Source organism: Aquarana catesbeiana, linkage group LG04 (assembly GCF_042186555.1).
Source record: "Aquarana catesbeiana isolate 2022-GZ linkage group LG04, ASM4218655v1, whole genome shotgun sequence".
Classification (NCBI taxonomy): domain Eukaryota; kingdom Metazoa; phylum Chordata; class Amphibia; order Anura; family Ranidae; genus Aquarana; species Aquarana catesbeiana.
The window spans coordinates 667,528,090-667,547,464 of record NC_133327.1 but is presented as its reverse complement, the minus strand read 5'-3'; the positions used below and the strand labels follow the sequence as shown (position 1 = coordinate 667,547,464).

Below are 19,375 nucleotides of genomic sequence, written 5' to 3'. Positions count from 1 at the left end.
TGAACAGCATGTAATGCACCATTTATTGAGAGTTTTTTTTTATGATGTGGGTTTAGTGACTTTAACCACTTCAGCCCCGGAAGATTTTACCCCCTTAATGACCACAGCATTTTTGTGACACGGCACTGCATCACTTTAACTGACAATTGCGCGGTCGTGCGACGCTGTACCCAAACAAAATTGACGTCCTTTTTTTTCCCCCACAAATAGAGCTTTCTTTTGGTGGTATTCGATCCCCCAAAAAATATTTAAAAATAATTTCTTCCTTAGTTTAGGCCAATATGTATTCTTCGACATATTTTTGGTAAAAAAAAATTGCAATAAGTGTATATTGATTGGTTTGCGCAAAAGTTATAGTGCCAACAAAATAGGGGATAGATTTGTGGCAATTTTATTATTTTATTATTTTTCTTTTTATTAATAATAGCGATCTGCATTTTTTTTATCGGGACTGCGACATTGCGGCGGACAGATGGGACACTTTTGACACTATTTTGGGACCAGTGACATTTATACAGCAATCAGAGCTAAAAATAGCCACTGGTCACTGCCAGGGAAGGGGTTAACACTAGGGGGCGATCAAGTGGTTAAGTGTGTTCCCTCAGCGTGTTCTAACTGTAGGGGGGGTGGGCTACCACTGATATGACAGCGATCACTGCTCCCGATGACAGGGAACAGCAGATCTCTGTCATGTCACAAGGCAGAATAGGGAAATGCCTTGTTTACATTGTTTGCATTTCCCCGTTCTGCCTCTCCTCGCCACGATCGCGGGCCTCCGGCGAAAACAGAGGACGCGGGCACGCTCCAGTGGCGCGTGCACCTGCTATCCTGCTTTTGCGGACTGACGTACAGGTACGTCAGTTTGCGCAGGAGTGCCATTCTGCCGACGTATAACGGCGTGAGCCGGTCGGTAAGTGGTTAAAGAGGTTGTTTACCTCCCTGTGTAAGTTGTACCTATAGGTTAGGCTATAATACGGCTTACCTATAGGTACTGTAAAAATCTCCTAAACTTGCGCCGTTTAGGAGATATTTACTGTATACTGTGCCGATGACGTCATCGGTGCATGCGCTCTGAGGGAATGGCCGCCCGTGCCGTTTGTTCAGGTGCATGTGCCGTGACCGGTGGCTCCCACACGCATGCGCAGGGGTGGTGTCATGCGGCTCCGGCCAGTCACACAGCCTGAGTCCCCGTCGCCCCGGAAGGAAGAAGGGCGGAGATGGATGTGGCCTGGAGTGGGGACTACAAGGGCTTCGTTTGCAGGTAAGTGTCACATAATGTGCTAGTATGTGCGATGCATACTAGCACATTATGTCTTTACTTTGCAGGGAAGAAGAAAGGAAGAAAAACCCACCAGGGTTTACTTCCTCTTTAAGGGTCTGTTAACACTAGTAGTTAAGGGGCCGCTAACCCCACAGAGGTTGTCACATTTTTACCAAAACCCAACCGCTCCCCTTTAGCTGCAAAGGCAGCGGCTGGGGGTTACACATACTGCGGCTGTGATGCAATGCATGTGGTAGCAGCATGCTAGTTTGGGGTGCAAGGGGTTAAAGTAGGCGGCGAGTAGGTGATACAACGCCTCCTAAATACCTGGAATGTCAGCTGGCATGTACATGGCTTACAAATTGAAAGCGACGAGGAGTTTGTCACTTTGGTTTTGGAGCCATCATTTCCTGGCTGTTATGGGTCACCAGATGAAAATAGAAGAAAGCCTAAAAAAGGAAACTACTGCAGCCACCACATCGAATGATTGGTAAGCTGCAATATAATATATTTTAGGGTTTTAGGGCCAGTTCACACCATGCCCGCACATGAATCGCTCAGGAACACGCTGTGCTTTCCTGTGCAACAACATGCAAAACGCACTCCATTTTCGATCTGCAGCAGGTGTCTGTAGAAAATTGACAACACTCCAAACGCAGTGTGTTTGCCTGCACCGGATTGCTTGGTACTTTTGTACCATGCAATCCAGTTACAGTGAGTTTTCAAAAGTAGTGCATGCAATACTTGGGTGCAGTGCAATTTTACATAAGAAAATTGTGAAGACCACAAAGCAATTCCTCAGAAAGGACAGACCAGTGGAAAAGCTATTGATCATTTATTGATTATCCATATAGAAAGAACTGTTACAAAAATAAGTGAAAAAGTGTACAACTATCTCCAACACATTAAAAAGACCTAATGTCTGGATAGGACACCGGTGGCCACCATTCCTCGATTGCACCATTCATATCCCTCATTTCCACACATACACATACATACGGTGCAATTTTAGCCCATTCAAAATTGGCAAAGAAGGGCATGTGAATGGCACAGGATCGCACAGCATGTTCCTGAGCGATTCATATGTGGGCATGGTGTGCATCGGCCCTAATACCACTTTAACCACTTGCCGACTGCGCTATAGCAAAATGACAGGTAGAGCGCAGTCCGCTAGTTCTGGGGTCATAAGACGTCCTCCATTGATCGTGCCCGCTGCAGTGTTCACCATGTCCTCTGCACACAGCTGATCTCAGATCAAGGTAAAGAGCCATTTACAGCATCTCTTTACCACTAGATTAGCTGTGTCCAATCACAGCTGATCACGATGTAAAGACACTTGACGATTATCGGCATTCCTTTCCTCACGCTGTCACAGCTTGAGGGGTGGAGAGATCCGGTAACTGGCTAGTATGAAGGGGACATTTACACTGATCATCAGTGTCCTGATAATCAGTGCAGCCTCAACAGTGCCCATCATTGCTGCCTATCAGTGCCCACCAGTGCTTCCTATCAGTGCTGCATATCAATGCTGCCTATCAGTGTCCATCTTTGCCCCCTTTCAGTGCAGCCTCATCAGTGCCCGCCAGTGCAGCCATCATTGCTACCTATCAGTGCAGCCCATAAGTGCTTTCTACCAGTGCAGCCCACCAGAGCAGCCTATCAGTGCCCATCAGTGTTGCCTATCAGTGCAGCCTATCAGTGCCCATCAGTGTTGCCTATCAGTGCAGCCTATCAGTGCCCATCAGTGTTGCCTATCAGTGCAGCCTATCAGTGCCCATCAGTGTTGCCTATCAGTGCAGCCTATCAGTGCCCATCAGTGTTGCCTATCAGTGCATATCAGTGAAGGAGAGAAATTGCCTGGTTGCAAAATTTTATAACAGAAACTAAGAAATATGTTTTTTTTTTTTTTTTTTTGGTGTTTAGGAAAAAATTAAAACCCCAGTGGTGATTAAATACCACCAAAAGAAAGCTCAATCTATGTGAATAAAAAGATAAAATTTCATATGAGTACAGTGCTGCATGACCGCGCAATTGTCATTCAAAGTGCAACAGCCCTGAAAGCTGAAAATTGGACTGGGCAGGGAGGGGGTGACAGTGCCTGATAGGCAAGTGGTTAAGAGATGTGGTGAGGAAAGTCTCCTCTGGAATAATTTTGCGCTCATTTTACGCATTTAGCCCCTTGAAGTATGGAAGTCCTCATTTATATTTTAGCAGGATTAAGCCTAAGTAGGTGATTTGAGAGCATCAGTGCTGCCTATCAGTGCCCATCAGTGCTGCCTATCAATGCCCATCGGACAAGATTGATCGGAAAATACATTGATTATGGCCAAGAGCCAACTCAGTGTTACTACACAGAGAGATCCCAATGACATTGGAGATTTTAACATTTCCCCTTTAATGCTGTTCTTAGGTCAATTTCGTGGCATCATTATATCACCTTTCCCCATCATAGAAATAAAAATGTACGCCACGTAAGCCCACCAAGAGACAGCAACAGCATCTTCCAATAGCACAGCGCTGAGCCATTAATAAGGCTCCATAAAGCCATGTAGAGATTTCATGAATATATTAATGTGTAGAAAGCAGGGCGGTGTGTATGGAAGACATTCTCTATATCCTTCTACATTGTACAGAAGATTTGCCCCTTTAACGGGTTTTGTTAATTAAGAAGCAGAAATGGCTTGTCCTTAGGGTGAAGCTTAGAATGACATTTAGCATGTGCCTTAGCGCTTTGATTTAAAGGCTTCCTGCTCAGACGAGCTGTTCTGAGGCTATCAAGAAGAGGAATGAGATAGCAGTTACCGGCACTCTAATTAAACATACACCAGAATTCACCTGATTGCTTAGCAGTTTTTTTTTTTTTATAAATTAATATTGTTTGCATCTCTAGACAACTAATTGGATTTTTATACTGTTCATACGTATGGTGGTCATGCTTCAAAGCATGAATGTATAGATGCTTTGTAATTAACTCCTTTAATACTGGCCTGTAATACCCCTCCATTATCAGGCTATTTTCCAGTTTTCAGTACTGTGATAGTTTGACAGACAATTACTCGGTCATCATGCAAGACTGTACACAAACTAATTCTATATCTTTTTTTTTCTAAACAGAGAGAGCTTTCTCTTGGTCTATTTGTATTTATTCATTTTTTTGGGGAGTTCAAACAATATATATTCCAGAATAATAAAGTAAAAATCTACTTGTGTAGCCTACGCGTTTCGGCTGCATCTTGCTCGCGCTCTAGCTCTCTCTCGCTATATATATATAATTCTCTCTCTCTCTCTCTCTCTCTCTCTCTCTCTCTCTCTCTCTCTCTCTCTCTCTCTCTCTCTCTCTCTCTCTCTCTCTCTCTCTCTCTCTCTCTCTCTCTCTCCATAGATAGATATAGAGAGAGATAATATATATATATCTAAAGAGATATATATATATTATCAAAGTATTGGGACACCTGCCTTTACACACATTAACTTTAACCACTTACCGACCAGCCACCGCAGTTCTACTGCGGCAGAATGGCACGGCTTGGCGAAACGACGTTATTTAGCTTCGCTTCGCCCTGTGGCCACTAGGGGCACACTCCCACAGAGCCGATGCAAGTGCCCGGCGGTCGCGATCACCACCAGGCTCCCATGATCGCTTGGGGCACACAGAGAACCAGGATCTGTGTAAACACACAGTTTCCTGTTCTCTGAGGGGAGAAGTGACAGATCGTCTGTTCATACAGAGTATGAACAGCGATCTATCTCTTCCCCTACACAGTCCCCTCCCCCCTTCAGTTAGAACACACACTAGGGAACACATTAACCCCTTGATCGCCCCCTAGTGGTTAACACCTTCGCTGCCAGTGACATTTTTACAGTTATCAATGCATTTTTATAGCACTGATCGCTGTAAAAATGCCAATGGTCCCAAAAAATGTGTCAAAATTATCCGACGTGTCCGCCATAATGTCGAAGTCCCGATAAAAATCGCAGATCGCCGCCATTACTAGTAAAAAAAAAAAAATTAATAATAAAAATGCCATAAAACTATCCCCTATTTTGTAGATGCTATAACTTTTGTGCAAACCAATCAATATACGCTTATTGCAATTTTTTTTTTTTTTTTTACCAAAAATATGTAGAAGAATACATATTGGCCTAGACTGAGGAAAAAATTAATTTTTTTATATGTTTACATTAGCAAAAAGTACAAAATATTGAGTTTTTTTTTCAAAATTGTTGCTCTTTTTTTGTTTTTAGCGCAAAAAATAAAAACCGCAGAGGCGATCAAATACCACCAAAAGAAAGCTCTATTTGTGGGAAAAAAAAGGACATAAATTTTGTTTGGGTGCAACGTCGCACGACCACGCAATTGTCAGTTAAAGCGACGCAGTGCCAAATCGCAAAAAATGCTCTGGTCAGGAAGGGGGTAAAATCTTTCGGGGCTGAAGCAGTTAATGGCATCCCAGTCTTGGGGCTCATTATTGCATTGGCCCACCCTTTGCAGCTATAACAGCTTCAACTCTTCTGGGAAGGCTGTCCACAAGGCTTAGGAGTGTGTCTATGGGAATGTTTGACCATTCTTCCAGAAGTGCATTTGTGAGATCAGGCACTGATGTTGGATGAGAAGGTTTGGTTCACAGTCTCCGCTCTAATCAATCCCAAAGGTGTTCTATCGGGTTGAGGTCAGTCAAATTCCTCCTCCCCAAACTCGCTCATCCATGTCTTTATGGTTTTTACTTTGTGCACTGATCCAAATCATTTGGTGGAGGGGGGATTATGGTGTGGGGTTGTTTTTTTTAGGGGTTGGGTTTGGTCCCTTGGTCCCACTCCTAAACCTTGTGGACAGCCTTCCCAGAAGAGTTGAAGCTGTTATACCTGCAAAGGGTGGGCCAACCCACTATTAAATCCTACAGACTAAAGCCTCATACACATTATTAGATAATATGAGGTCAAACCTTAAGAGTTTCAATTTGTATGCAATCAGGCAGGCCCTTGCAATACATGGTTTTGGTAAAGCCGAAGACAAAAATCTGCAGAAAATCTAATGGTGTGTATGGGGCCTCAGACTGGGATGCCATTAAAGTTCATGTGCATGTAAAGGCGAGCGTCCCAATACTTTTGGCAATATAGTGTATGTATGTACATTATTTTACAAAAGTGAGCACATTCTTTTCATGCTCAGCATCATTTCCAGATGTTGTCTTTGGAAATAGATATATGGGTGCTGCCAGCATTGCTGCAGAGGTTGAAGGGGTGGGGGTGTCAGCTTGTCAGTGCTCAGACCATACGCTGCACACTGCATCAAATGGGTCTGCATAGCTGTCGTCCCAGAAGGAAGCCTCTTCTAAAGATGATGCACAAGAAATCCTGCAAACAGTTTGCTGAAGACAAGCAGACTAAGGACATGGATTACTGGAACCATGTCCTGTGGTCTGATGAGAACAAAATAAACTTTTTTGGTTCAGATGGTGTCAAGCGTGTGTGGCGGCAACCAGGTGAGGAGTACAAAGACAAGTGTGTCTTGCCTACAGTCAAGCATGGTGGTGGGAGTGTCATAGTCTGGGGCTGCATGAGTGCTTCCGGCACTGGGGAGCTACAGTTCATTGAGGGAACCATGAATGCCAACATGTACTGTGACATAATGAAGCAGAGCATGATCCCCTCCCTTCAGGGACTGGGCCGCAGGGCAGTATTCCAACATGATAACGACCCCAAACATACCTCCAAGACGACCACTGCCTTGCTAAAAAAAGTTGAGGGTAAAGGTGATGGACTGGCCAAGCATGTCTCCAGACCTAAACCCTATTGAGCATCTGTGGGGCATCCTTAAACGGAAGGTGGAGGAGCGCAAGGTCTCTAACATCCACCAGCTCCGTGATTTGGTCATGGAGGAGTGGAAGAGGACTTGTGAAGCTCTGGTGAACTCCATGCCCAAGAGGGTTAAGGCAGTGCTGGAAAATAATGGTGGCCACACAAAATATTGACACTTTGGGCCCAATTTGGACATTTTTACTTAGGGGTGTACTCACTTTTGTTGCCAGCGGTTTAAAAATTAAAGTGGTTGTAAACCTAGTTACACCACTTTTACCTACAGGTAAGCCTATAATAAGTTGTAATAAAATGGGGGATTTTGGGACTTTAAATGAGGCACATAAGTGCCTCCATCCCGGCTTGCATAAAAAGGAAAAAAGGGGAGAACTTGGGACTTTAAATGAAGTGGTTGACTCATGTGGATGAATGAAATACAGTTTATTGATAGAATGAGAGGTAAAATTGCATTAAAATAGTATAATTCATAGAAATTTACCTCTCATTCTATCAATAAACTGTATTTCATTCATCCACATGAGTCAACCACTTCATTTAAAGTCCCAAGTTCTCCCCTTTTTTCCTTTTTACGCAAGCCGGGATGTGGAGGCACTTATGTGCCTCATTTAAAGTCCCAAAATCCGCCATTTTATTACATTTAACAGGGATGGAGGTGGTTGACAATCTTTTGGCGGTGTTCTCCTGCCATTCATTTATTTCAGTTTTTGTCCCAGGTGACGAAACAATATTTTTCTACCCATTTCATTCATTTGGCGGCACCAGCCCATTGCCATTTGTTTCAGCGTTGGTTTCAGATGTTGCAGTCTTGGGCCTGTGTTTTTGTCCGTTTCCGGGAGCTGCAATGCGCTCTGTGCGCTCTCCCTCTCCCCCTCCCCCTCGACACTCGAGGGGTGGTCTTCTGGGGGGGATGGGCAGGCATCCACAGTGCATCGGCGTCACGCACCATGGCTCCGCCTGTGACGTCAATGTTGGCGACGCAGCGGGGCCGCTTGTTATCCATCTGCCTACAGCATGGGGTTTGGCGGTATGCCATGGGCGGCGTTTGTCAGGCATGCGTTGGCCTGCCCCCTCTCGAGCGCGTGACGTTGGCGGCGGCTCCTCCCCCTTTTGGGGGTTACATTGGCTGGCTCCTCAGCGCGTTTCCTCCCCTCTCACACAAGTGGCATGCCGCACTGGTTTGGAAGATTCTTGCACCTCTCCATCCCAGGTACACACCTGGGCACCAATGGTTGTGTCTTTCTAGCACATTCCTCTTTCTCCCTTCCCTTCTCCTCTGGCTTGGTCCCCACACTTCCTATGGCATTTCACTCCATTAGTCCTTTGGTGGTTTATATTATCACCCCTTCACACTCTTGCATGCAACTTGTTCACTTTCTTCATTTCCGACATTTCACCTGATCTTCATCTTACTATTTCTTCTTTCTTTTGTTTTTTTACTCTTTTCAGTTACTTATTTTACTTTTTGCACTCTTTTGGATAGGCTTTTGAGATGGGAGGTCTGCACTTCGTTTTTGGGGGGCTCCACATGTGCGCCCCCTTGGTCATGGGGCTGCCGCCTCAGCTCCCGGGATGGACCACTTCTATGGCCCTATTTCTGTATACACTGTACACCATCGCCACTTGTGGCATGTAAGTAATTTGGTTGACATTATTACTTTTGGTATATCCATTCCTAATACTACATTCTATTTTAATATACTTTTTGGTATATGTGTTTTTATAGATACCCTACAACATTCGCCCCTGAGGAAGTGTTTTAAACACAGAAACGCGTCGGGCTCTGAGGGTGTAGTTATGTGTTTTACCATGCTTTATATCTGGATACCTCATTTATTATCAACATTTATATTTTTATATTTATTCAATTACCGCCATATGATATATGAAGTGACCTACTTTTCAATATTGTCATGTGCTGATTATGTTATACATATACATTGTGAATTTGATGGTATGTTGTTATGAATATGTACTTAGACGATGCCATTTATCCATTGAAATTACTATGAATTATACTATTTCAATGCAATTTTACCTCTCATTCTATCAATAAACTGTATTTCATTCATCCACATGAGTCAACCACTTCATTTAAAGTCCCAAGTTCTCCCCTTTTTTCCTTTTTAGCCTATAATAAGTTTTACCTGTAGGTACTGTAAATATCTCCTAAACCACGGTTTAGGGGATATTTACCATATATGCTTGCTCAGACATCATTGGTGCATGCGCACTGAAGAAGCAGCTCGCTGTATGTATACTGTGAGATACTGTATGTATGTATATACAGTATGTCCAAAAAGTCTCCAGTCTCTTTCAATTCAAACCAAGACTTTTGAGTTTAAATAATAAAAGAACAAATTTCAAACTGAATTTATTTTTCGACATACTACCCACGTACTCCTAATACACTTATCCCAGCGTTTAATGCCTGGAAAGCTTTGGCAGTAGGCTGAAGATATGTCAGTATGCCTCAACCATTCTAGGACAGCCTGCTTCACTTCCCCACAGAAAGAGTTGTCTTGTGCAATTTCACAACAGGTTATGCGTCAATTATCCAGGATCAGGCATTCCATGTGCTGTTCACAGGATTGACTGCTGTGGGCTGAGAACCACCATGGCCGGGATCATCACTGACGGATCATTTACACCATTAAAATGTTTTATGCTTCTGAGCGTCTCATCAATGTACTGTGCTTGAAGTCTTCTGTAGATATTTGCAGGTTTTATGCCTTCGTTCACAAGAAACTCCATAACCACACGCTGTTCCATGCATGCACTAACACTGTTGTCTTCCATCTTGATTAACGGTCTCTGGACTGGCCCTCGACATGTGCACCGCCTATTAGTAATAGGACACACTTACCACTTACTACTGCGTGTAGTACTGCCACGCTAGCATTCCTTTTTATACCTGTGACATTAAAAGTCCCGGTTTGACTTGAGATAGAAAAATGCTGATTATGACCCTAAGGGCACCTCTACAGTCAAGTACGGAGGTGGAAACATTATGCTTTGGGGCCGGTTCTCTGCTAAAGGTACAGGCCAACTTTGCCGCATTGAGGGTCCAATGGACGTGGCCATGTATTGTAAAATCTTGGATAAGAACCTTCTTCCCTCAAAGTGAAGAAAGTTCCACTGCTCAGGTAGGTCTGAATCAATAAGTAGATGAACAAGTTTGTATCCTTCAAAGGGAAGAGTCCCAGGTGCTGGCTGATGCAGGGTGGAGCAGAAGTAAACGAAATGATCTGGATGCCGCACACCGGACGAGATAGCAAGTTCCTTTATTAATAAGAAGCTGGATCACAAGGTATACAAGACACTACAGCAGGGATGTACAGGGATCAGCTGACGTGTTTCGCACTCATAACGGGTGCTTACTCACATGAGTAAGCACCCGTTATGTGTGCGAAACGCGTCAACTGATCCCTGTACATCCCTTCTGTAGTGTCTTGTATACCTTGTGATCCAGCTTCTTATTAATAAAGGCCCTTGCTATCTCGTCCGGTGTGCGGCATCCAGATCATTTCGTTTACTTCTGCTCCAACCTTCTTCCTTCAGCCAGAACATTGAAGATGTGTCGTGAATGGGTCTTCAAGCATGATTATGACCAAAAATATACCGCCAGGGCAACAAAGGAGGGGCTCAGGAAGAAGCACATTAAGGTCATGCAGTGGACTAGTCAGCCTCCATACCTTAATCCTATACAAAATTTATGAAGGGAGCTGAAACTTTGAGTTGTCAAGAGACAGCCAAGAAACCTTAAGGATTTAGAGAAGATCTGTAAAGCGTGGACCAAAATCCCTCCTGAGATGTGAGCAAACCTGGTCACCAACTACAAGAAACATTTTACCTCTGTGCTTGCCAACAAGGGTTTCTCCACCAAGTACTAAGTCATGTTTTGCTTGGGGATCAAATACTTATTTTACTTGCTGAACTACAACTTAATTTATAGCATTTGTTTTGTGTTTTTTCTTTTTTCCTGGATTCTTGGTTGATATTCTGTCTCTATCATTTAAAATTCACTTATGACAAAAAATGATAGACAATTAATTTCTTTGTAAGTGGGCAAACTTACACAATCTACAGGTGATCAAACATTTTTTTCCCCCAATGTATGTGTATATAATATATATTTTATTATTTTTTTTTTTTACTATTGGCCTGTATAGAAGGGGTTTTTATATGGAGAAAGTTCAACAGAGCACAAGTGGAATTTTGGGAGGTTGTAGCTCGACACCTGAAGCAAGTGACATGATCAACTTTTCAGGCAAATTTGGGCATTTTTGGCCACATAGACTTCAATGTGAATTCCTGTAAATGATCAAATTAAGCATTCTCAAATTGGACGTGGTGGAGAGCTTCACCGCCTAGCCTCTCCACCTTGTCCGATGAGAAGGCTTTGCATTCTCTGAATGCCACTTGCACCAAGCGGCTGACCTTCTGTGTTCAGAATGCAGCTTGGCACAGGATCCGGAAGCTAGTGAGATCAGTGGAGTAGCAGTTCCAGGGTCATTGGCCAGGTCTGGTATGTACATAGTTAGATTGATCCAAGGTAGACCAATGTAACTATGTATAAAATATCCATACCGGGAATTCTTCTTAAAGGCTGCCTTGATGTGCTCAGACGTTGCTGCAAGACCTCTGAGCCACCGACTGCATGACTGTCACTCCCTACCATTAGCCAGAAATTGCCCCTGCTAGGAAGTATCAGGGAATCCTGACTGTCCTTTTATGAATATAACTTTATATATATATATATTTTTTTTTCTTCTTTTCCGTTTTGATTCTTTGAACACCATACCACCTTTCCAGTGTCTTGGGTTTCTTGATTGATGTTTATTAATACATAGCTTGCATTTGTTTAAAAGCCCTGTATGCTCTGTTTGCTGCTGTCAGTCTATTAATTTTCCCGGCGTTCCAGGCTTCGAGTATGCATAGAAGCATGTACTACAGCTGGAAGCTTCTTATCTGCAGGCTAATTACAGAGCTTTTCTATGCAATGAGTGATGGCAGTGGGCACGACTCTGCAGCGTGGGCACAATAAGCTTCACGGCAAAGGTGAAATCTAAATTGAATGTAAATATAATGTAAATGAATGTAAACAAAATTGAGTCCCGTTAATGGGAATCTTTGTTCTTCCCTAATAAGTTTGCGTTCAGGTTAGCAGTAATTCCTAGATGATTGGTTGTTAGCGATGCAAATGCAAGGGAACCTGGAAGTTTTAAAGGAAACCAATCAACCAAATTATGAAAATACTGTATGTAAGGCTTAAAGAGAAATTGCAATTTATTTTTATTAAAACATATTTTGTTAAAAATGAAGTTTAATCGGTTTAAAGTGATTGTAAAGTCTTGTTTTTGTTTTTTGTTTTTTCCTTCAAAAATAAAAAAAACATGTTATACTTACCTTCTCTGTGTAATGGTTTTGCACAGAGCAGCCCAGATCCTCCTCTTCTCGGGTCCCTCTTCGGTGCTCCTGGCTCCTCCCTCCTGTCGAGTGCTCCCACAGCAAGCAGCTTGCTATGGGTGTACCCGAGGCGAGCTGCAGCTCTGTGTGTCCATTCAGACACAGAGCCGCGGTTCAGCCATGCCTCCTCTCTCTCCTGATTGGCCGACTGACATGGCGCCGATGGCTGTGTCTCAGCCAATCAGGAGAGCTCAGGAACCCATGAACATCGCTGGATAGATGGGCCCAGGTAAATATTAGGGGAGTGATGTCATTTGTGGTTCTCTGTGCAATGCAGGCAGATCATGGTTGGCGTGAGGGGTCAGTGGGGTGCTGTACCTAGTTTCCTGAAAAAAGCTTTTTTTTTTTTTTCAGGATGCATGTGACATCTTCCCCCCACCTAACTTCATCCAGTCCGAGAGAGCTTTGTATTCATTGAGAGCCCCATCTCTCCCCTTTGTCCAATGAGAAGGCTTTGCATTCTCTGAATGGCGCCAAGGTCGACTGGCCAACCTCCTGTGTTCAGAAAGCAGCAGGACAGCTGCTTGGCATGGGACCCAAAAGCTAGCGCAGATCACTGGAGTAACGGTGCTATTCCAGTGATTTCCAGCTTCTAGAGCAGTGGTCTCCAAACTGCAGCCTGGGGGCAGCCCTTTGCTTGTCTTTACCCAGCCTGTGTGGCACTATTCCTCCCACTGACACCAACAATGAGGCATACTTCCTACCACTGACACCGAAAACGGGGCATTATTCCTCCCCCCCAATATTAGAGATGGGGCACTGTTTATGCCCAGTGACGCAAGGACAATTTCGACCCCACTGGCCACACTCTGGCCCCCCTAAAGTCTGAAGGACAATAAACTGGTCCTTTGCTTAGAAAGTTTGGAGACCCCTGGTCTGGAGGGATCCCACAGTTATGATATATGCATAGTTACATTGGTCCAAGCTGGGCCAGTGTTACTATGTAAACATATCAATACCTGGAATTTATCTTTAACTTACAGTATATAATATAGGTTATTATTTTTTTTTTTTCATTTTTGATAGAGCAAGAGAAGGTTATAATTCCTTTCAGATTCTTTTTTGCCATCTGTGCCCCATTACAAATATTTACCTTCACTTCCTGTCCCATAGCCAAACAGGAAGTGAGAGAGGAAATCCCTGTAAATTAAGGGAATTCCTTGGGGAACCCCAGGTCACCAGAACTAGTGTCCCAATTAGAAGACTTCCCCTCTCTTACTTTTCTGGGGACAACACAAAATTTTGGATTTCCTTTTACTTTCACTTTCATTATTATTGGTGAACAGGACAAATAGAAAGGGTGAATCTCCATAATGGGGACACAGAGAGCAATAAAAACCGACAGCTGGTCTAATCCCTCTGATTAACGCCATCCAAAACGAAAAAAGAAATGTTGCCTTTAGTTATATTTTAAAGCTGAATGTCCGGCAAACAAATATAGACATTTGAATTACATATTTTGGGACTGCTTTATCTACCAAGGGTTTTTTGTAGCTTCAGCTAGTTGGTTCTTTATAATAACAATGATTCCATAACCTCTGAAATTTCCAGCTTTCTGTTATCGTTTTGTATTGAGAGTAAAGACATAAAGAAAATGTTACTAGGCTACAAAATACAAATACAATTTTGTGTTATTTTTTATGTTTTGATGGCTTTTTTAGGTGAATGTGCCAGTTTTTATTGAAAGTGCTTGCTTTAGGAAAGGGCTTGACTGCTCCCAGAAGCAAAACAGCCAATGTGGCTTAAATTTTACTGCCATAATTATTTCTTTTGAGGTCAATTGATGTTCATTTTACCTGACTCTTTGAAACAGCCTTTCTCATACTTTTTTACTCCAGGTAAACCCCTAAAATAATTTTTCCAGGAATACATGTCTCAGGAAACCCTTACTAAAGGGAATCTGGGTCAATGGCAAAAATGCCTTCGTACAAAAGATTGCCACCCTTACAGACAGCTAAACAGATCATTGGTGTCATGCTTCTGGCTTTGCCAGGTAGTGTTGGTCTTAGGGCCATGCAGACCCCATCAAATGGGTGGTAAGTCAGCCACAGTTTAAGGAACCCGTTCCAACCTCTGAAGGAACCCTAGGGTTCCATGGAACTTTGGTTGAGAATGGCTGCCATAATTCTTGCTTTTGAGGTCAATTGATGTTCATTTTACCTGACTCTCTGAAACAGCCTTTCTCATACTTTTTACTCCAGGGGAACCCCTAAAATAATTTTCTCAGGAATAAATGTCTCAGGAAACCCTTACTAAAGGGAATCTGGGGTTAATGGCAAAAATGCCTTCGTACAAAAGATTACCACCCTTACAGACAGCTAAACAGATCATTGGTGTAATGCTTCTGGCTTTGCCAGGTGGTGTTGGTCTTAGAGCTTTGCAGACACCATCAAATGGGTGGTCATTCAGCCAAATTTCAAGGAACCAGTTCCAACCTCTGGAGGAACCCTAGGGTTCAATGGAATTTTGGTTGAGAATGGCTGCTCCAAAATATTCTGGCTGTGACATTTGACTTGTTGGTTCAGGAATAGTCAGTTGTTTGCAACAGTCTTGACTTGGGGCTCCAGCATTGAGTAAATATTTACTTTTTAAATGGGATGTGCTAAATAACAATAAGCAGATATATGTGTACAGCCAATGGGTCATCATAGACAGTCCAATCACTCTAACATGTCATCCTTTAAAAACATCCCTTATGATTATTTATTTCTATACTGTTGGATGGCAATGACTAGCCCTAAGCCCAGCTGGAGTTGCTTACAACCTATGCAAAAGAGTAAAAAATAGGAAGTATTATATTAGTGCTATAGTCACTGGAAGAAGATTGTGATGGTTCCCAATAGCTCATATGATATGTAGATATCTCCTTGACCCTTGTTCTTGGGAATATATTTGTCTATCCTTGGTCAAGTCAGTTGCCGCTATCTGAATGGTCCCAGGAGGTTGCAGGGAGAGAGAACTTGCAGCCGGCTGCTCGCTGTGCTTTGTAAATGGTCCCACAGCCTTCCGAGAAAAAAACCTGTGACGTGTCCTAGAAAGTTGGGGGGGGGGGGGGCAGGGGTAGGAGAAATTCCAGTGGATCGCCGTGGTTGTCCGACCGGAAGTGAAGTGTCAAACCCAGGTACCCGCCCCCCCTTCAAAAAAGTGCCAAAAATTGTTACCGTCGTTTAACAGCGGCGTTTTGCCGGCGGTATAGCAGCGCTGCCCCATTGATTTCAATGGGGAGGAGCGTGAGGTAACCGCTCCAAGGAAGCTACTGGCAGGATTTTTTCTGACGCCCTGCCAGCGCACCGCTCCACTGGGAAAGCCCTCGGGCTTTCCCACTGGAGTGAATGGAGCAGCTGTTTTAGGGTGGTTTGCAGGCGCTATTTTTAACGCTATAGTGCCTGCAAAGGGCTCCAGTGTGAAAGGGGTCTTAAAAACAACCACGCCGTCTTTTTGGAGAGCAGCCTGTATTTCTCCTGCGGTTACCTGTAGGTTTTTCTTTGTATCCTGAGCAATTCTTCTGTCAGTTGTGGCTGAAATCTTTCTTGGTCTACCTAACCTTGGCTTGGTATCAAAAGAGCCCCTAATTTTCCACTTACGTGATTAAACAGTACTGACTGGCATATTCAAGGCTTTGGATATCTTTTTATATCCTTTTCCATCTTTGTAAACTTTCATTACCTTGTTACGCAGCTCTTTTGACTGTTCTTTTCTACCTCCTCATGGCTCAGTGTCTAGCCTGCTTAGTGCATCCATGTGAGAGCTAACAAACTCATTGACTATTTATACACAGACACTATTAAAAAGCCACAATTGTGGGAAATTAACCTTTTAATTGCCATTTTAACCTGTGTGCCACCTTCTGTGTCTGTACCAAGGCCAAACATTCCAGGGTATGTAAACTTTTGATCAGGACCATTTGGTTGATTTCTGTTGTTATGATTTAAAAAGGATCCAAAATATGATGTGATGATAAATGACTTCATGTGATTGCTATCCTTAACTAAAAAGACAGTTTTTTGGCATGATCAGTCATATTTTCAATATTGATGCCAAAATTTCACAAGTTCTGCCGGGGTATGCAAACTTTTGAGCACGACTGTATCTCTGAATACAATATACAGCACCAATAAAAATTTTCTTGTTCAATTATTTTTATTTACCATTTTAAGTACTACAGGGAGAAGGTGGGGATGAAACACTGTGACAGGATTTTACAAAACAATACAAAGACATGTAAACAATTGCCACATTTAGGTTGAGTAAAAAGTTGGATCTATTTGACAACTTACAGTGAGTGAAAAAAGTATTTGATCAACTGCTGATTTTGTACGTTTGACCACTGATAAAGAAATGATCAGTCTATAATTTAAATGTTAGGTTTATTTTAACATTGAGAGACAACAAAAATATCCAGAAAAATGCATAAAAAAAAAGTTCTAAATTGATTTGCATTTTAATGAGTGAAATAAGTATTTGATCTATCAAGAAGCGAGATTTCTGGCTCCCAGGTGTCTTCTATACAGGTAACAAGCTGAGATTTCAGCTTGATACCTGTGTAAGGCTGGGTTCACACTGGTCCGACAAACGCTCCGACATTGGGAGCTCATGTCGCATGACGTGTGAAACTTAATGTTTCCCTATGGGAGCCGTCCTAACTGGTCCGACACAAGTCGTTCCGACTTTAGAAATGCTCCCTGTACTACTTTGGTCCGACTTTGATCCTACTTCAGTCTATTGACTATCATTGAAGTCGGATCAAAGTCGGATTGCCGTCTTGCATGATCCGACTTTGGCACGCGACTTGTGCTCAGATGTTCTTGAGGGGGAACTCCGCGCCAAATTTTAAATAAAAAACCGGCATGGGTTCCCCCTCCAAGAGCATACCAGGCCCTTGGGTCTGGTATGGACCTTGAGGGGAACCCCCTACGCCGATAAAAACGGCGTGGGGGTCCCCCCCAATCCATACCAGACCCTTATCCGAGCACGCAGCCCAGCCGGACAGGAATGGGGGTGGGGACGAGCGAGCGCCCCCCCCCCCTCCTGAGCCGTACCAGGCCGCATGCCCTCAACATGGGGGGTTGGTGCTTTGGGGGAGGGGGCGCGCTGCGGCCCCCCACCCCAAAGCACCTTGTCCCCATGTTGATGAGGACAAGGGCCTCTTCCCGACAACCCTGGCCGTTGGTTGTCGGGGTCTGCGGGCGGGGGGCTTATCGGAATCCGGGAGCCCCCTTTAATAAGGGAGCCCCCAGATCCCGGCCCCCCACCCTATGTGAATGAGTATGGGGTACAGCGTACCCCTACCCATTCACCTAGGAAAAAAGTGTCAATTTAAAAAAAAAAACACTACACAGATTTTTAAAGCATTTTATTAGACAGCTCCGGGGGTCTTCTTCCGACTTCGGGGGTCTCTCCGGTTCTTCTCCACGCTCTCCGGATCTTCTGCCGGGCTCCTCCGCTCTCTTCTGCTCTTTTGCCGCTCTTTTGCTAAAGCGGAGGAGCCTGGTCTTCAATCTTCTGCCTTCTGCCCTCTTCTCCTGATGTTGACACGACGCTCTCTGGGGCTAGAATGCTCTCTGTGCGCTCTGCTCTGACTTATATAGGCGGTGACCCCGCCCCCTTATGCCGTCACAGTCCCTGGGCATGCTGGGACTATGACGGCATAAGGGGGCGTGGTCATCGGGTGATGACCACGCCCCCTAAAACGTCACAGTCCCAGCATGCCCAGGGACTGTGACGGCATAAAGGGGCGGGGTCACCGCCTATATAAGTCAGAGCAGAGCGCACAGAGAGCATTCTAGCCCCAGAGAGCGTCGTGTCAACATCAGGAGAAGAGGGCAGAAGGCAGAAGGCAGAAGGCAGAAGACCGAAGACCGGGCTCCTCCGCTTTAGCAAAAGAGCGGCAAAAGAGCAGAAGAGAGCGGAGGAGCCCGGCAGAAGATCCGGAGAGCGTGGAGAAGAACCGGAGAGACCCCCGAAGTCGGAAGAAGACCCCCGGAGCTGTCTAATAAAATGCTTTAAAAATCTGTGTAGTGTTTTTTTTTAAATTGACACTTTTTTCCTAGGTGAATGGGTAGGGGTACGCTGTACCCCATACTCATTCACATAGGGTGGGGGGCCGGGATCTGGGGGCTCCCTTATTAAAGGGGGCTCCCGGATTCCGATAAGCCCCCCGCCCGCAGACCCCGACAACCAACGGCCAGGGTTGTCGGGAAGAGGCCCTTGTCCTCATCGACATGGGGACAAGGTGCTTTGGGGTGGGGGGGCCGCAGCGCGCCCCCCTCCCCCAAGGCACCACCCCCCATGTTGAGGGCATGCGGCCTGGTACGGTTCAGGAGGGGGGGGGGGCGCTCGCTCGTCCCCACCCCCATTCCTGTCCGGCCGGGCTGCGTGCTCGGATAAGGGTCTGGTATGGATTGGGGGCGACCCCCCACGCCGTTTTTTCGGCGTAGGGGGTTCCCCTCAAGGTCCATACCAGACCCAAGGGCCTGGTATGCCTCTGGAGGGGGAACCCATGCCGGTTTTTTATTTAAAATTTGGCGCGGAGTTCCCCCCTAAAGATTCATACCAAACACAGTGCCGGCATTGGCGGGGATCCAAGTCGGATCCCCGTTCATTGAAAGTCGGACACATGCCGGCTTCATGTCGCAGGGCAAAGTCGGATCCAAAGTAGGACGGCTGTCGTGTCGCACCAGTGTGAACCCAGCCTGAAAGACACCTGTTCACAGAAGCAATCATTAAATCAGATTCCAATCTCTCCACCATGGCTAAGACCAAAGAGCTGTCCAAGGATGTCAGGGACAAGATTGTAGACCTACACAAGGCTGGAATGGGCTACAAGACCAT

General features: G+C 44.6%; 1 protein-coding gene across 2 annotated transcripts in view; it reads left to right on the top strand.

Annotated features, from left to right (window-relative positions):
• ASB3 (ankyrin repeat and SOCS box containing 3) overlaps window positions 1-19,375 on the top strand; it is a 248,972-nt gene that overhangs the window by 44,492 nt on the left and 185,105 nt on the right. The window lies entirely within an intron of this gene.